At 30.8% G+C, this 19,385-nt stretch overlaps 1 long non-coding RNA gene across 1 annotated transcript; it reads left to right on the top strand.

Moving 5' to 3' along the window:
• The first annotated feature begins 7,831 nt into the window (after positions 1–7,831).
• LOC132746354 (uncharacterized) lies at positions 7,832–14,000 on the top strand. Its single transcript, XR_009627977.1, has 3 exons — positions 7,832–8,199; positions 10,143–10,239; positions 12,588–14,000. It is a non-coding gene; the product is annotated as an uncharacterized LOC132746354 (long non-coding RNA).
• Positions 14,001–19,385: the final 5,385 nt, after the last annotated feature.

The following is a 19,385-nucleotide window of genomic DNA, read 5'->3' as shown; positions in this document are numbered from 1 at the left end:
AATTTTTATTTCAGTTTTTTGAAAACACCAGCCTGAGGAATCATAGAAGTCTTTAAAAAGCAATCGAGCTTAAATAAATATGTTTAAACCAAAGCTTATTTTCATGTGTTTTTGACTTGCACTGTATAATTATCATGCAAAATATCCTAATGTTTAATGCCCAAACAATTTTAGTTCGTATACTCTGATTTTGTCCCGCCACTATGACTAAGTCATTATCATCTCTATAAGGAAGAGTTGCGGGAGCAAATCCAATATCTGCCTTCGATATAACACACACTGGACTTTCTCGCTTCGCTTGTTCAGTTAATGTATCTTCTCGTTTCCAGCAACAAAGATTTAGCCGAGTCCATCAATAAAACAATTCATCGGTCCTTTTATTTCCTTGTATGCGAATATAACTTACCTGTCTGGCGTGATAATACTATGTATGGTGTCCCCATTAATGTATAATAAGATTCATATCACCTGTAATTGCAATGTGATTTGGGTTTAAAAATAAACTTTCTCCATAAGCACTATCTTGAATTTCACCTCTAAAATTCATGAGATGCATTTGCAACTGATTTTCTTGATATTTGTAGCAATGGCCAAACCACCAATCATGTAACTCGAAATAGTTGTACAGTAACCTGTGGTTTGAAGTGTTTTAAGTCATTTTAAATCATTTGTTAAAGTTATAATTTGTCATATTCGACTTGATGCTGAGAACATGACAAATACTTGAGGGTTGGAGCGCATTTGAGCTTTTGCGTGAAATCTCAAGTGTTTGTTAAACAGTTTGAGTTTTCATTTGCCTGATCAACAACAAATAAGTCTCCATTTGGTAAAAAAGCCATGATACTGGCTATTACAGTCACACTTTAATCGTCTAGATTTTTTACGCTGATCGATTGCTCTGGGGATTGCTCGTCGGCTTTTCAACTTTATCACTTTTGGTTTTCATTTATGAGTGATACCCTTGTTCATCTAATGGGGCTCATTCCACTGATTTGGTCTTATAGATGGATAAGACTACATGAATAATCTTAAGTTTATTATCTAAAATATTATCTGTATAATTGTATAATTCAATGTTTAATGAGTCACGTGTTAAAAATGATTGTTAATTGTTATTCATTTCGTTCCCAAAATATCAAGGTAATTTATTAATGAAATGTTTAGGCCGCCATGCCGCTAGACCGCCAACTTCACACCGCAGGGCCACTAGGCCGCCAACTTCACACCGCTGGGTCACTAGGCCGCCAACTTCACGCCGCTTCACATATTAATAACTTTTAATGCCTACATGTTGGATTGTCTTCCCATTTCGTTATGTAATTTTAGAACTACAAATGTTTTTAAAACATAAACTTTTTAAACCTTAAATGTATAACTGTTTCCCTAGTTTATAGTTTATACCAACTACAAGAAAGAAGATATAGTCAAGGACTATTTTGCAAGGTTAATAAAATAAGTTTATTTATTCTATACCAGTTATAAACATCTAACCACTGCTTATGAATTATAACACGTGACAATTCAATATTACATTTAATACATAAGACACTTATTAGATCTATAATTATGAGGCACGTTCCTGCTTTTACATGTTCCCCGGAGGTTGGGGTTATTTGTTTCCCATCAAACCTAATAACTTATTCCGTTTAAAAAATTATCCGAACATGAAAGCTACGAAATAAAGTTTCAGTAATCATAAACTAATTTTATGAACTCTACAATATTTGTTCGTTCTAAACCTTGTTCGGAAAAGCGGGACAGAGCATAAAGTCGCTATGTCCCGAAGGCCGTCAAATTCAGTTTGACTTTTTGTATAATTTACAGAGAAGAATTGAATAAATTTAAAGAAGAATTTTTATAGGTTATTTTAAAATGTCAAAATGAAATCTTGAAGAATACTCATTGGTCATTCTAAAATAAAATATTAAGGATAATTCTTGCCATTCTTAAATGCATTTAAGGATGGTTCTGTTCAATTGCCAAGATAAATAATCCTATTGCTTATTCTGTCAATTTTTACAAAAGTATTTTTACATAAGAAAGGTAAATTTTTAATTTGTATGTTGAGTTTCAACTTGGCTTAAGACCTCAAAACTGTTACACGATTAATGCGCTGGCTTGCGTTATGAACAACTTTTAGTTTAACAATTGTCTTTGTTGGTGAATCAAGGTCGTTTAAGGTCGTTTAACAATGTTTACAGTGCTTTATATCTTCCCTTTTCATCATGGCCTTTAAATTAGATAATACACTATTTCAAATGTGATTCTTTTCAAAAATATTGTAAATAAATCATATGATTACACATGGAAACACCTAATACGGACACCCAAATATGTTTTTTTCTTAGCTACCAGAAATTATTATGTCATTGTTATGCAAGCATTGCTAACATTTCTATGTGTATCAAACACGTATAAATAACACGTATACAAGATAACCAGTTTTGCCTCGGCCGAGTATTAAAAACAATATTCACTTTTAATATCTAAAAGTATAAAGTTTTAAACCCTTCCATTCAACTGAGTAAAACATACATATGTAGTTTTAGGAAAATGTCAACATTTGTTCTGTAAGTTGAGACCGCGTGTTGACAAATCAGATATTTTCGGGGTTTCTCTTTACATTTTTGTACAGAAACAGTTGCCTGTGAAATTAGGAATAAGGTGTACAACGGGCATATTGATTATTAAAACACATGTATTTAAAGTACTTTTGTCATGCTTATTGAGTGAGTATTATAGTCATGTTTAACAAAGCAAGTGGTTTGCTTGTTTGAAGTGCGACTTCATTAGTGACATTTGTTTACATTTTCTATAGTTTCAATGCCAATAACAAATTTTGACCTTTTGCCGAGTGGTTATGATCGATACATTGTTATCATATGGCCCGAACTTCTATAGGTTAGAAACCTAATAGGAACTGTGAGAAAGGTATTTAATTATAAATAATTATAAAAGTAAGTTGTTCTACTTGGGTGTCATGTCGCCCGTAATTAATGGAAGGCGGGTCAACTAAGATCTTTCTCTAAAGCTAGTAGGTCGATAAATATCCCCATTGTCGAGTAAATAAATGAAATGAAAACAACAACCCCTTTCATTTCTATAGAGGATATTGAATGAGTGTAAGTTCAATACTGAATTTATTGCACGAGTTGAATAAAATTATATTATGCGAGCCTCTGGCGAGCATAATATTATTTTATTCAACGAGTTCAATAAATTCAGTATTGAACTTACACGAATTTAATATTCTTTTTATCACATACCAAAAATAAAGACCGTTTAAAGTGAAAAAGTGTCATTTTTCATTGACGCGCCTATAGTAGAACGCTACTATTAAGCGCGTCTTTACACTATGTTTGTATAACGCTAATGACGTCACGTCAAAATATATGCACGGCCGTGCAATACCATTTTTACGGAGTCGCAAAATCCGCACGGGTGTGTGATAAATTGTCTTATTTTTTCCATCATAAACATATTAAAATCATTGTTTTATTTTTACTTCAGACGTGTCTGTCCCGATCTCTTTCAATTATTTATTTCTTTGAACAAAATTATATATTCTTCAGTAAATAAAATTAATCTATTTCTCAATAAAACATACAAAGAACCGTCTTAAAATGATTTGAAGACACATAATTTAGTCTAGGACCATATATTTCTAAAGTAAAACCACTAAGTCTACTTCCTCAAACATAAAGTATACTCCGTAAGGTCAATCTGTTCTTATTTTATTTTTCCACAAATTTCCGATTCAATTTTGCAATTACTAATAATATCCAGTTACGGGAATTTTCCTGAGTATATTTTATACCTTTTTGTTGAAATATAGTTATTTTTTTAAGAGTCATATTAAGTCATTTGTTTAAGAGTGATCCAAAAATGCATTCCACTTGTAGGCATCATGATAATACACTGAGGTTGATGATGCTTGTGCCCACACTCGGTCCGCTTTGTTAACCCAGGAGATTGTGCTCACAGAGCTAAAACTATAATTGCTATAATCATACTGTGTGCTTCTTGTTAACTGTTTACTTTCATGAGCTTTTGCGTAATACGCGCCTGTATTTGCCTCATTACAAACATGGGCTGAAAAGAATCCAGTGTGCGGTGCAGTAAATATCCCGGTAGAACAGTCGTAATGTTCGCCTTTGTTTATAATGACGGTATCGAAGATGACCTTGTTCTATTGGCTTAGTCATTTTGTATAAGACATGTAAGATAGACTGGTGTTAAATACAACAATTGGTAAAAGGGATTTGTCTGCAGAGAAACAAGTTAAAAAATCAATAGGTAAGTTATTTGTTTGTAGCAAACAGACTTTTGTAATAAATTATATTACCATATACATCGAAAAAATGTTATAGCTATCAATGACTAAAAATTACAATCTGATAACGATCTAAGAAACAAACTATATAGTAAATACAATAACTTAATACAAAATTGTATAATTCTTGTACATTTATACATGTAAATACACGTATCTAAGGTATAATCAGTTCACATGTACATCTGCGGATGTTTTTAAATTCATTTTTTTTTCTATTTCATATTTATTGTTGAATTTTGCCTGATCCGTTGGAAAAATGTCGGAACGGTAACTTTCATTTTCAAGTACCTTCCATGAACAGGCTTAATTTAACCGAGGCTGCAACAATTTTAAATTTTTAGACTTTTGTGAGCCATTCTTTATTTCTTGCTATTTTATCTTTATCATGTTATTGAAACTTTAAAAACATTTTGTAAAGGGGTTACAATTCAAATTAAGTTGAAAGCAGGAAGTTTTAAAATGTTATATATTATGATACTGCTATTCATTACTACAATGAATGATAAAAATTGAGGAAAATTTATGATAGAATTAATAGAAAATGTAAATAAATATCTGTGATATTATTAACTACCTGCTGCTTTTAAATCCTGTATTCATATTTTTAATCATGATATTTAATATTGAAATTTTGCATTGCAGAACTACATATTTTACAATTAAAAAAGAGAAAAGAAAAAAATCATTTTGGCATAATACGGCTACTACTAGGGTTTTCATTTAGATTTTAGAAGAAGTAATTTCAAGAAATGTATCTAAGTTAAAAATCTTAGTTCAGTATTTGAAAACACCAGAAATCATAGAAGTCTTAACAAAAGCGATCGAGCTTAAATAAATATATTTAAACCAAAGCTTATTTATTGTGTAATTTGTTACATTTTCTTAAAAATTTACACTGCGAAAAAGACATGGATATACGGAAGTGTACGGAATTCCGTATATCATTAATATACGTGTAAGAATACGGGAAACTTGAAATACGGAGATGTACGGGACCGTATATTATATCAGTCCGTATATGACTAGTATACGAACTCCGTACACTCGTAATATACGGGAACTTTGATGTACGAAGTCCGTATTTTACTAATGTACGGAATTTTTATAACAAGTCCGTATATTACTAAAATACGAAATTCCGTATTCGTGCAAATACGGATTCTGTATATAAAAATAGCGAATGAAAATTTACTTCTGAATAGCCTATTTCCTGTAAGAGTAAAGAAATAGTCTGATCATATATTTGTCAGACATTTGACAATTAACACAATGCAAAATTTCCTGGAGTTATTAACGCGTCAATTGCGTACAAATAATATCGTCAGTGCACAGAACGTGTAAGACATCCACCTGTAACATGCAGACGCGGTATTCTAGCTCAATACCGCTTGGTTTGCTTTTTAGCATACACGCGCAGATAAATTGCGAATACTTTACAATTGCGATTGACGATTAGATAGTACTTTTTTGCATTTTGCATCTATGGTGAATCATGCTATTTTGTAATTTCCTTTTCATTAAACATGAGAAAATGATAAAGTTGAAATTGTGATGTTCAAAACATGAATTAATTATAATAAAATCGTGAATCTGTGAAGTTAAAATCGTGAAAGTTACAAGAATTGTGAAATCACGAAGATGAAATCGGGATTGTCCACACAGCATTTAAATTTTACGTTTATATATGTCCTATTAAAAATAGGCTATACATAATATAATACATGTACTTGCATATGTAAAAAGAACAACAATGATATCTCATTCATTCATTCATTCATTCATTCATTCATTCATTCATTCATTCATTCATTCATTCATTCATTCATTCATTCATTCGTTGAATCAATCAATCAACCAATCATTCATTCATTTATTCATACGTTCATTCATTCATTACTCCTTTATTCATATATTTCTTATTTATTTATTTATTTATTTATTTATTTATTTATTTATTTATTTATTTATTTATTTATTTATTTATTTATTTATTTATTTATTTATTCAGGAAACAAAGATTTGCGTTTCTGTACACAAGTTTTGAATAGAAATCTTATGAAGTTCCGAATTCCCCAATTTTGATTCTTTTCGCGCGGTCTCATTTATGACATAATATTGTGTATTAGCCACGTGCTGTATTGCCATAATCGAAGACAATACTGATTAAGCCGGATATTGATCCGGATATTGATCATAAACGCAGCAGGGTATATCGAGTGTCGGTTTTCTCCGATTAGGTAAGTTAGCACAATTGGTGTTGAATGTCTTAACGGTATTTTTTACTGTCAATTTCTAATATAATTCATGTACGAAATAAGGGAATTAAATTGTGATCTCATAACCGAGTCTCTATGTGATTTTGTTCCAGATATTATAAAGACTCTAACCCGACATATTAAAATGAAACAGACATAGCTGATGTATTCTTTCCAATGTTTTTCGTGTTGTTGTTATCCTTTTATTTGGCGGAATTCGTCATTTAAACAAGACACAATTAAGATTTATCTTAAAGTAAACTTTGAAGTACCCTGCCGCCAGGTCCATTGATATCTAAGTTAACAAGTTAGAATCAGATGGATGTCACTGGGGTTTATGTACATGTATTGTTGATAGATGATGTCAAATTATTCGAAATAGCATTTCTTAAAAAATATCATCATCATCTCCCGAGTTTCCTCGTCTCCCATCAGCCGTCATCAAAAAACAGGTAGGACAAAAGCCACCCCACCCCCCAGTCCATCAAACAATTGTTATTGAGAATCTCGTCAGTTTAAATCTTGAACTTGATGTATTTTAACAAATAAATTCAATTGTTTTAAAAGATAATTTAATTAAGATTTAAATTTAAAGGTACAAAAGTTCTAATTTGATTTATTGTGTAATTCGTCCTAATAATTCATTGATGATATGAATGTTTTTATGTTTACTTTATTATATATTGTGCAGTACAAATTAATATAAATGAATATTTTCAGAGAATCGCTTTTCAAAGCTTATCAAGGAAATAAAAGTGAAAGGCGCATACTTGTTTAGATTTATTTGAAGTATAACCTAAGTTCCCGAACACTGTGCATGTAAAAAAGATAGTAATCAGTCTGGTCTATAAACCTTAGGGGGGCTTTTGTTTGATGGACTGGGTGGGGGGCGGTCTTTTGTTTTACCCGCTTCTTGTTGTTGTAACAAAAATTTGTGTAATTTATAAATATTTCTTAGCGCTTCTAAAACGTCTTTTAATATTGTCATAATTATTATTATTATCATCATCATCATCATCATCATCATCATCATCATCATCATCATCATCATCATCATTATCATCATTATTATTATTATTATTATTATTATTATTATTATTATTATTATTATTATTATTATTATTATTATTATTATTATTATTATTATTATTATTATTATTATTATTATTATTATTATTATTATTATTATTATTATTATTATCAAAAAAAAATAAAGAACCGATTGAGCTTTAGAATCAAAGTTTTGCCTATGAAAAAGTATCAATGGTTACGTTATACATGTATGCAAAGTTATCGTTTACGGATACATGATATTTCCAATTTAATATTGCATTATTTTGGATCGAATAAAGGTCTTAGTATGCTGGTTTCTTCCGCATTATCACTGACCTAAATATAAATTCGTTGCATTATTAATGCTAAATGCTTTATTACACAAACGGTATCTAGGCATATCACGCGTTTTCAAAACAGCCAATGAGTTTAAAGCGTTGGTTTTGTATCACGTGAATCCTATCAACCAATCAGAAATAGCGCGGGCGAAATGAAAAAAGAAAAAAACGGGATTGGAAATGGAGGTTAATAAAATTCAGAATATTGCAAAACAAGGTAGGTTAAAAGTTATTTTTTATCGTTGCAATATCAATATGCGACCAATAGAATAGTTGCATTTTGTGAACAACAGCTTATTTCAGGGTTAAACTGATTTGTTTTTAGAAAACTTTAACACTGTTTAATCTGTTTCGCTATCCAATATGGCCGCCGGATTAGATAATTAAAGCAGGGATATATCCCTAAATCTAGACTGGGAGGATACGAGTTTGATTTTGATTTCTAAAGTGTATCTTGTTTAATTAATAATTTGTATGAAAAATGCAAAAAACAAAAAATGAAAAGGGCATTTGATAAATGCGTTAATCATAACTTCCCTTCAGGGTAAAAAAGACACCGAGTTAAAAATTACGACATTTAAACATCGAAGATGTCAAGGTATTACAGCCCCTGGACATGGTAGTACAAAGGGATTAATCAGTGTGTGTGACACGACCTATGTTTACTTGATTGGTCAGCTAATTGGACTTTATAATCTTGAGCGATCTCTATTATCACTTAAAATCAGGGGTGCGAATCAATGTGCAATCAAGCTGAAAAGAGACACTCAAATTCTATTTATTTTAATAGTAATTTATGAAATTGATAGCCGAAAAATAGGTTATTTTTTATCTCTTCAATATAATAATTAAAATTATCAGATTTAACAGATTAACATATTATAAAAGAAAATTGCTTAGTACTTCTAAAAAATAGGTTTATAAATTTTTAGATAAAATTGTTTCTCAGTCTTGATAATTTAACGAGCAGAATACTTGTTTTATATTCGCAGTTTTTATCTTTATACAAATCCCCATTATTTGATGCAAACATAAGTCAATTTAAAGACTCCGCTCTTTTCAATTTTATTCACTTTTTTAAGTTTCTGTACACATGTTGTTATATATTTCTTATTTATATTAACCTATTCTTAAATGAATACAAATCTTAAACAAAAATAGCAAACAAATATTTCTTTGTTATTTAAATCATTATACATTTAAATGAATAAATAAAATGAAAATATTTGTCAGAATTTTTTATTTACATTAATACAAAGAATGAAAGATACATATCTGTATGATTGCATGTAATATGGCCGACAGGTGTTAAGTTTAACAGTTAACTGTTAATTCACTTACCCTTGGTGTCAAAAGATATGAGCCGCGTCACGACAAAATCAACATAATGGGTTTGCGACCAGCATGGATCCAGACCAGCCTGCGCATCCGCGCAGTCTGATCAGAATCCATGCTGTTCACATTGATACGAAGCTTAGATCAGGAACCTGTTGTCGGTGTAAGAATTTTAAAACTCGTGAATATAACATATCGCAACGAACCAGAAGTTTTAAAACGGTTTTGTTTGTATTGTTTTAGCATTAATAGTAATTAGCAAGATCGAGTTTACTCGCAATTCAGGACAGACAACTCTTGGTTTTCATTCGATATTTTTGGTTATTTATCTACGTTATTCAGGATTACCCAGATTTTAAATTGTATATACATGAACTGAGTTTTCAACATTTACATTGGATTTTTTATTGGACAAATTAAAATTTAATTATTTTTTTCTTATTATAATTAAAACTCTTTGTTTAGTTTTTAAGATAACATTACGCATAAGGTGATATCGCATGGGTTAGTCACAAACACGCTCCTGTTTGAGGAAACAGTTATCTAATATTTCGTTATACATAAATTTAAACGCTTGAAAAACTGTATTGAGCCTTTGTACATCACACATTTTTCGACATTCCATATTTTGACTTATATTTCACATAAAGCAATATGGTAACACACGCACGCACGCACGAACACACAAACATACATAACTACACATGCACATAAAAGTGAACACGTTCCTACAGTATTAACACTTTCGCACATGTGATCACTTATGAAATATTTTCAATGTGCTCTTTATCATTTTATGCTGAAGTTATATTATGATTTTTTCAGGACAGTGTACAGCGTGTTTAAATCTTCTAGAAATGCAGCTGTGCCCTCTTTACAGCAATTATAGATGAAGCAAAGTATGGTAGCAAGTTATATAGATGTAAGTTCACGTATATATATTGTTGTGTTTTGTGAATAAAATAAGACAATTACACGGACGTACTGTCTGTAAAGAAGAGTTACCCAGACTCATATATTCCCATCTGTATTGACATCATGTGTTTTATTCTTTCTCAAGGCAAAGTCAAATTTCCTTAATTACACGCATTTATTTTGAATTGAATAAATGTGGTTAGTTATAAATACATTGGTTTTCTTTTATATCTTGTTAGAATCAATTCTTAGGCGGAATGATGTCACACTTCATAAAATGACGTCAATTAAGGCATATATGATAGAAGCATTTTGCCGCGCATTTGAAAATGCTAAAATATACTTGCTTTTAATATGCAAAAATCAAATATATAAAATATAAGAATTAACTCGAACACACACAATGGTTTGATATAGATGCACTGTGCATGCGACTTTATTTTATTAAATTAGTTTTCTTTTCTTAAACATGTTACTGTATCAAAAAATATGAGCCGTGTCATGACAATCCCACATAATGGGTTTGCGACCAGCATGGATCCAGACCAGCCTGCAAATCCGCGCAGTCTGATCCGGATCCATGCTATTCGCTTACCAAGTCTGTTACAAGTAGAGAAACGGATAGCGAACAGCATGGATCCTGATCAGACTGCGCGGATCAATGCTGGTCGCAAACCCATTATGTTGGTTTTGTCGTGACACGGCTCATATTATGTATTTCTTTACAGTTTAATCACTTTATATATGTTAATGATAGTTTTTTTTAGTTACTACGTGCGTAAGCGATAAGTACGCCGCTTTGATAATGTGAAAGTGACGTTACATTTTCTTTTGTACATGTACACTAAAGTTAACAACATTAGTCTGAATAGGTTAAACAGGGTTTTCAAAGTGAATATAATGTAAGATAAGAAACAGAATTTGAAATGTCTTGATGGCAAAGTTAGTAAAGTCATTAGAACTTCATACACATTAAATTTTATCACAAGTTCGAGCCAACTTGCTAAATAGGGCTAAATATACCTACATTTAAAACAAAATGAGAAGTTAATAGAAAATATCACAGCATTTATAATCTTTACAATAAATGATACAAAACTTTCTTACCTGATTGATAATTATAAAGCAATATTTTTGGGAAAAAGGTGCAATCCGAGCCTAGCTGTCTCGCATTGATATTTACCACAACCTTACCTACTGCATTACGCTGAGAGTTGGTAAATTTGTTGATAATTTAATTTATATAGCTAGCCTGTTTGAAGATAATAAACACAATTTGATAGCTGTTTAAAACATTAATATTTTGTCGCATTTGGCGCCATTGGCGAGCGACAGCGGGAACCCTGTGTTTTACACCTGGATAGTGGACTTGACCACCTCGTCACTTAATTATTATACTAAACGCACAGTACTTTTGCGCACGTAAAACATATTGCGTTGATACGTAAATGTTTCACGTGCGCACGTAATAGTCGAATTCGCATGTATTAACTAAAATATTTCCTAATATGTTATTTTAATGCAATTGTCACATATGATACGTATATTTTATTATCTGAATTTGATTTCATACTATCAGATTAATGCTATAGGCAAGGGAGGATATTTTGATTTATATTTTGTGAGATTAATCACTTTATTTTTAGAGATAGCACACTGTAAGAGATTCTATTGTCAACTTACCTAGTTAAACAGTCTTAACAATAAAAAAATATTAATCTACACTATTGTATATTGAAGGTATTCATTCGTTGCTGAGATAGTTTTTGAAACAATTGAAATTGAAACAAACAATAATCCAAATTTGTTAAGATTAACGTTTTTATACAAATGAGAAGTATAGCTGGGTATTCCGCCTTTTACTTAACTGGATATCATTGTGCAAACACGGGTCTACATCTGAGTAGCTAATATCTGTACTTTTTAAGCCTTTTTTCAAACGAATTGACTCCTACTAACGATGCATATATACATCGATTATGTCAGCACTTTTTCCCAAAACAATGTTATTTTGTATAAATATATTTTTTATCAATAAAACACTCTTTACATAGAACAAAGATACCATTATCATTTATATTAAAGGTGTGAAATAAATATATTCGTAAACGTTTTATAACAAACACATATAACTTATCATCCGTCATAGATTAATCATTTCATTTAAATCCTGTGTAAATGGTTGCTTATAAATGACATCTTTATCCTAATAATATAAAATAATTTTGAAATTTGCGTAAGAAAAAAAATGTATATATGTATACGCTTAAAAAATGCTTGTGTATAGTCTTTTTGAAAGTTGTGATAACTATTTCAAGACACTATTTAAACAAGATTTTAAACTCTCTTTTTCAGATACACACATGCCGAAGAAGATTGTAATATCTGGAGATAACATTTCCTACGTCACGAAATAGACACCGTCACACTGGTCTACGTAACATTCCTATAGATGATTGATATACATGTATTTAAGTGCTTTTAAGAACTGTGTTTGAATGACGAATTTCTGTGAATACGGATTTTTAGTTTTAATGATTATTATTAAAACTTTCTGTAATAATCAATTTGTGCTATGGACTCATTTTCCTAAAATAATATGTGAATGTTAACACGAACAAATGATATGAATATCTTTAAAATGTTTTATAGGTGTAATACAAGTGGCTCATAAAAATCATTGTTAAATAAATAGAAAAGAACTTCAAGTTGGTATAGTTGTTTCTAGATTTAAACAACATGCAATTCATAAAGGTTACGGCTTGAAAATATCGAAAACTGTACATGTATAATTCGATCTCTAAAGAAAATATCGCAGTGCGGATTTTCTCCACCGTGATATGTATTTCATGACTCTGTATCGCAACATAACGGTATATCGCCGTTCCGTTGAAATGCTACATTAATTTGTCCCTCTGGAATAAGGCTTGCAGCAATATATGACTGTTGTAGCGAAGACATGTTTACTTTGTTTAATATATGTATACATATTGAATATATGTTTATGAAATAATAAATAGTTAAGAGTGACTCGATTTGGTTTTTACTTTATCATTTGAAATACTCCAATTGTGAAGATAAAGTTCTTAAGCATATGACTTTACAGTTCCCATAAAAATGTGTAATAAAACATGTTCTATTGTACAAGTCTGCATTTCGATCATGCATACGAGTCACTTATATGTAAATGCATGCTTTTAATATTATCTGTATCTTCTTTTATCAAGAAAATACAGTTCTGTATTCCCTGTGGACAACTAAAAAATGCGATTCCGTATATCCCCTGTATATATTGAAAATACGATTCCGTATATCCCCTGTATATGTAGAAAATACAATTCCGTATATCATCTGTATATGTGGAAAATACGAGTCCGTATATCCTATGTATATGTAGAATATACGGTTCCGTATATCCTCTGTATACGTAGAAAATACGGGTCCGTATATCCTCTGTATATGTAGAAAATACGGTCCCGTATATCCTTGGTATATTTATAGTATACTAGGGATAACAACCTTGAAATAGTCCGTATACGGGATTAAATTCTCCGTATACTTCAGAAGTACGAACAAATATACGTACATGTATATGTGGCAAATACGGAATTCCGTATATGCCTGATGCATATACGGACTTCCCGTATACCCGGTGTTCCCTATACGGACTCGTATACTTGGTCCGTATATTCGACGAATACATCCCGTACACGCCCGTATATGTCAAAAATACGGGACCGTATACTCCCGTATATCAGTATATTTTTCGCAGTGTTAGGACCAGGAGGATGAAATAGGTCCAAAACCGTTCAATCCTATAGCTACTGGCCTCTCACAGAAAGAGCAAGAACCTGTTAAGATAACTCAAGTCTAAGTCAAGATCTCATTTTTTTATCTTCATGAGAATTTTTTCTAGTTTGTATCTTGATGTTTCTATGAATAAGTGAGATAATCCTACTTACATTGATGTCTGCATTCATGACAACATCACATCTTGGTTGATATTATAAATTCCCCTCATTGTTAAACTGCCACAATTGCATTCAAAATGAATAGGTCACCATTTGGCAACTTTAATACAATTTAAGGACATGATTGGTGACATGTTCGGGGTCTCAGTGCCTGAAATGTTGGATAGACCCCTATTTAACTTAAGTCACACACGCACCCTTGTTATACTATCCGAATAAAACTTACCTGTCTGGCGTGATAAGATACACTGTACTGTTTCCACGGTCATATATAACAATATTCATAGCACCTGTAGTTGCAATGTGGTCTGGGTTTAAAAAAAAACTTTCTCCATGAGCACTTTTTTGAATTTTACCTCTAGAATTCATGAGATGCATTTGCTACTGATTTCCTGATATTGATAGCAATGGCCAGACCACCAAACCTGTTACTCGAAATAGTTGAACATTAACCCGTGGTTTGAAGTGTTTCAAGTCTTTTAAAATCATTTCTAAGTTATAATTTATCATATTCGACTTGATGCTGGGAACATGACAAATACTTAAGGGATGGAGCGCATTTGAGCTTTTGCTTGAACTCTCAAGTGTTTGTTAAACATTTTGAGTTTTCATTTGCCTCATCAACAACAAATAAGTCTCCATTTGGTAAGAAAGCCATACTAGTTATTACAGTCACACTTTAATCGTCTACAATTTGTACGCTGATCGAACGCTCTGGAATTGCTCGTCGCCATTTTAATTTTATCACTTTTGGCTTTCAATCATGAGTGCTAAACTTGTTAATCTAAAGGGGCTCATTCCACTGATTTTGGCATTTCGTCCCATGAATAATCTAAAGTTTATTTTCCAAAATATTATCTGTATAAGTTTATAATTTTATATTTAGTGAGCCGCGTGTGTAAAATAAGAAAAAGGCAAAAATATGATATATAGTCAACAGTAAACAATATACTAGAAATGCCATCTAAGTGCGTGGATATTTTGCTGGCATACAGTTGTAGAGATTAATTTTAACGAGATTATTTTCAATAACAAGGAAAAGTACTCTGACATTGTGGTCCCGGATAATCTTATGTTACAGATTCTGTGTTATATAATAACCTTTATCGCTTAACTTATTAAGCATTGCGTATTCACACGTGCCAACGAAAGGGTAGTTATGTAGTAATGTATTAATTACATTTAATGTATCCCTGTTGGATTTTCTTCCCCTATCATTATATAATAATACATCGACAAATGTTTTATAAAACACAAACTTTATAAACCTTAAATGTATAACTGTTTCCTAGTATATATTTTATACCAACTACAAGAAAGAAGATATAGTCAAGGATTATTTTGGAAGATTATTAAAATAAGTTTATTTATTCTATACCATGATATACATCTAACCACTGCTTATGAAATATACCACGTAACAATTCAAGATATTTAATACATAAGACACTTATTAGATCTGTAATTAGGAGGAAAGTTCGTGCTTTTACATGTTCCCCGAAGGTTGGGGTTATTTATTTCCTATCAAACCCAATAGCTTATTATTTTTAAAAAGTATCCGGACACGAAATTAAAATAAAGTTTTCAGTTATTATAAACTAATTTTATGAGCACTAACAATATTATTTCGTTCTAAACTTTGTTCAGAAAAGCGGGACAGAGCATAAAGTCGCTATGTCCCGAAGGCCGTCAAAATCAGTTTGACTTCAGGGAAGAACCGAATATAAGAAGAAATTTCATAGCTCATTTTAAAATTATAAACTGAAATCTGGAAAACTCATTGTCATTCTAAAATAAAATGTAAAGAATAGTTCTTGCCATTCTTAAATAAAATGTTATTGATGGTTCTAAGATAAGGATAGATCTTGCCATTATTAGATTAAATGTAACGGATAGTTCTAAAATAAATTGTACAGGTTAGGTCTTTAACTTTCCAGTTAAATTATTCAGATAACGTAGTTGAACCATACATTCTCCCACAAAACGATTTACACTGCGTTAAGAACTCATTCCATTTCCTAGTAAACAGCTCATTTTACATATAAACTTATTGAGTTTATATTATACAAGTATACGTGAGTAATATATTTTGTCCAACATAACGAAACCTCATCTAAAATTATACTAATGCACATGAAAATACCGAAAAGACACACGAAAACATCCGACCTCAACAGGTGCCCTTAGTTTATGATGTTTAATAAGTGTCAAATATATTATATTTATATATTACTATTGATATGTTAATCATTTTCATATAAATTTGCATATTAATCAAGTATTTATAAATATGATTGCCTAACGACTGCGTAGATGTTGGTGTTACAAAATAAGTTCACTTACCGGAACACAACAGGTCCATTTACGAACACATATCTCTTACATATCCCGTACAGTGTTCAATTGCAAAGATTTATTACCCCATTAATTATTCTGTCAATTGTAACAAACATAATTTATTGTTACATAAGAAAGGCAAATTTTTAATTTGTATGTTGAATTTTAATTTGGCTTTTTACCCCAGACTTTCACACGATTAATGTGGTGGGTGGGATTATGAACCACTTTTAGATATATCTCTAGTTATCACAATTGGTTTTGATTGTGAAACCAAGGCCGTTTAACAAAGTGTTTACAGTGTTTTATATCTTTCCTTTTCATCATAGCTGTTTGTATTATAATATAACACGTTTATAAAAAGGATGTTGATTTCATACTACGTATTACCTTTTCATTCCTATTTGCAATATTTCATATGTGATTCATTTCAAAAATACTGTCAATATTGCATATGGTTACAAAATTTCTCAAGTCAAACGTAAAATCAATTAATAGGGACACCTGAATAAATAATGTTAAATAGAAATTAATTTGATTTTAACTTATTTGAAAAGACACCGATATCACTATCATTATTTTTAATTTTATTCCCATGTTCAATAAATGTTTTTCTTTCTTAGCTACAAGAAATTATTATGTCGTTGTTATGCAAGAATTGCTATTATTTCTAAATGTATCGAACACGTATAGATAACATGTATGTAAGTTAAACAGTTTTGCCTCGACAGAGTATCTGTTTTAAAGATAACTCTTATTTTTGATTTTTAAAAGTATAAAGTGTTAAACCCTGTCATTCAACCGAGTAAAACAGACATATGAAGTTTTAGGAAAATGTCGAAATATTTACATAAGTTGAGACCGCGTGTTTGACAAATAAGATATTTTACAAATTATATATCACAGAAATAGTTGTAAAAATTTGTAATAAGGTGTTAAAAGGGCTGACTGATTATTAAAATACATGTATTAAAGTACCATTTTGTCATGTTTACTGAGTATTAAAGTCAAGTATTACTAAGTTATTGGTTTGCTTGTTTGAAGTACGACCTCATCAGTGACATTTGTTTTCATTTTCTACAAATTCAATGCCGATAAGAAATGAAGATTCTCCATGGCCGAGTAATTATGACCGCCCAACTTCCCTAACATTTGCCCAGCCCAACGCGGAAGTAATGCCATAACTATTTTTAATGCATTCGTTTTAGATTTACTTCCCTTTTCAAAAATAATTGTATGACTATGAATGTTTCATAAGATATGTTAAATGTATAACTGTTTCCTAGTTAGTCTTTCATACCAAATACAAAAAAAAGACATCTAGTCAAGGACTATTTTGCAAAGTTTATTTATTATCTTCAAAATATTTACATCCGATAGCGGGCTATGAATTATGCTACATGGCTACATGTACGCGGCCATTCAATATATTAATACATTAGACACTAAATAAATATATAATTTGGAGGCTGAGTTTATTCGGTTCCTATCAAATCAAATCATTATTTCTCTAAGTAATTTATCTCTAATGGATATTAATTGTCATTGCATATAAAGGTAACATAATGAAACTTTCCGTGAAACTTATTTGTATGTGAACTTATAATATTTGTTCGTTTTAAACCTTATTTGGGAAAAAATTCCATATCGCGAATACAGAAGACCCTGTAGAACTGTGCTGTTTTTTCTGTTATGAGCATCCACATTTCCACTTATTAGTATAGACTATGCGTAAACCAATTGTATCTGTTATGAGCATTCATATTTCCATTTATTTGTATAGACTATGCGTAAATCAATTGTATCTGTTATGAGCATTTATATTTCCACTTATTAGTATAGACTATGCGTCAATCAATTGTATCTTTTATGAGCATTCATATTTCCACTTATTTGTTTAGACCATGCTTAAACCAATTGTATCTTTTATGAGCATTCATATTTCCACTCATTAGTATAGACTATGCGTAAACCAATTGTATCTTTTATGAGCATTCATATTATCACGTATTAGTATAGACTATGCGTAAACCATTTGTATCTGTTATGAGCATTCATATTGCCACTTATGTGTATAGACTATGCGTAAACCAATTGTATCTGTTATGAGCATTCATACTTCCACTAATTAGTAAAGACTATGTGTAAACCAATTGTATCTTTAATGAGCATTCATATTTAATTTTATTTGTATAAACAATGCGTGAACCAATTGTATCTGTTATGAGCATTCATATTTTCACTTATTAGTATAGACTATGCGTAAACCAATTGTATCTGTTATGAGCCATCATGCTTCCACTTATTTGTATAATTATAGTCTATGCGTAAACCAATTGTATCTTTTGTGAGCATTCATATTTCCTCTTATTTGTATAGTCTATGCGTTAACCAATTTTATCTGTTATGAGCATTCATATGTCCACTTATGTGTATAGACTATGCGTTAACCAATTTAATCTGTTATGTTCATTCATATTTCCACTTATTTGTATAGACTATGCGTAACCGATTTTATCTGTTGTAAGCATTCATATTTCCCGGACTATGTGTATATCGCAGTAATCTGTTATGAACATTCGTAGTTCTCCTTATATTTTTTAATAATGCGTATAGTATTTATATTTGAAATGGATGTTATTTTGTCATTTTTTCTCTATATTTTTCACCGGAAAAATGTGTAAATCATTTTCATCTGTTATGAATGTTTGGTATTTGTCATTATTTATTTTACTATGTGTACACCATCGACATCTGTTTCATACTACATGTATTACAACAAACGAACCATTCGCATAGTTAAGATTGACATGCATAAACACATATTTTGTAAAATAATAATATA

This window comes from Ruditapes philippinarum, unplaced genomic scaffold, assembly GCF_026571515.1.
Source record: "Ruditapes philippinarum isolate M1 unplaced genomic scaffold, ASM2657151v2 ctg2590_1_1_1_1, whole genome shotgun sequence".
Lineage (NCBI taxonomy): Eukaryota > Metazoa > Mollusca > Bivalvia > Venerida > Veneridae > Ruditapes > Ruditapes philippinarum.
Note: the sequence above shows the minus strand (reverse complement) of the source record. Positions and strands in the feature narration are given on the sequence as shown.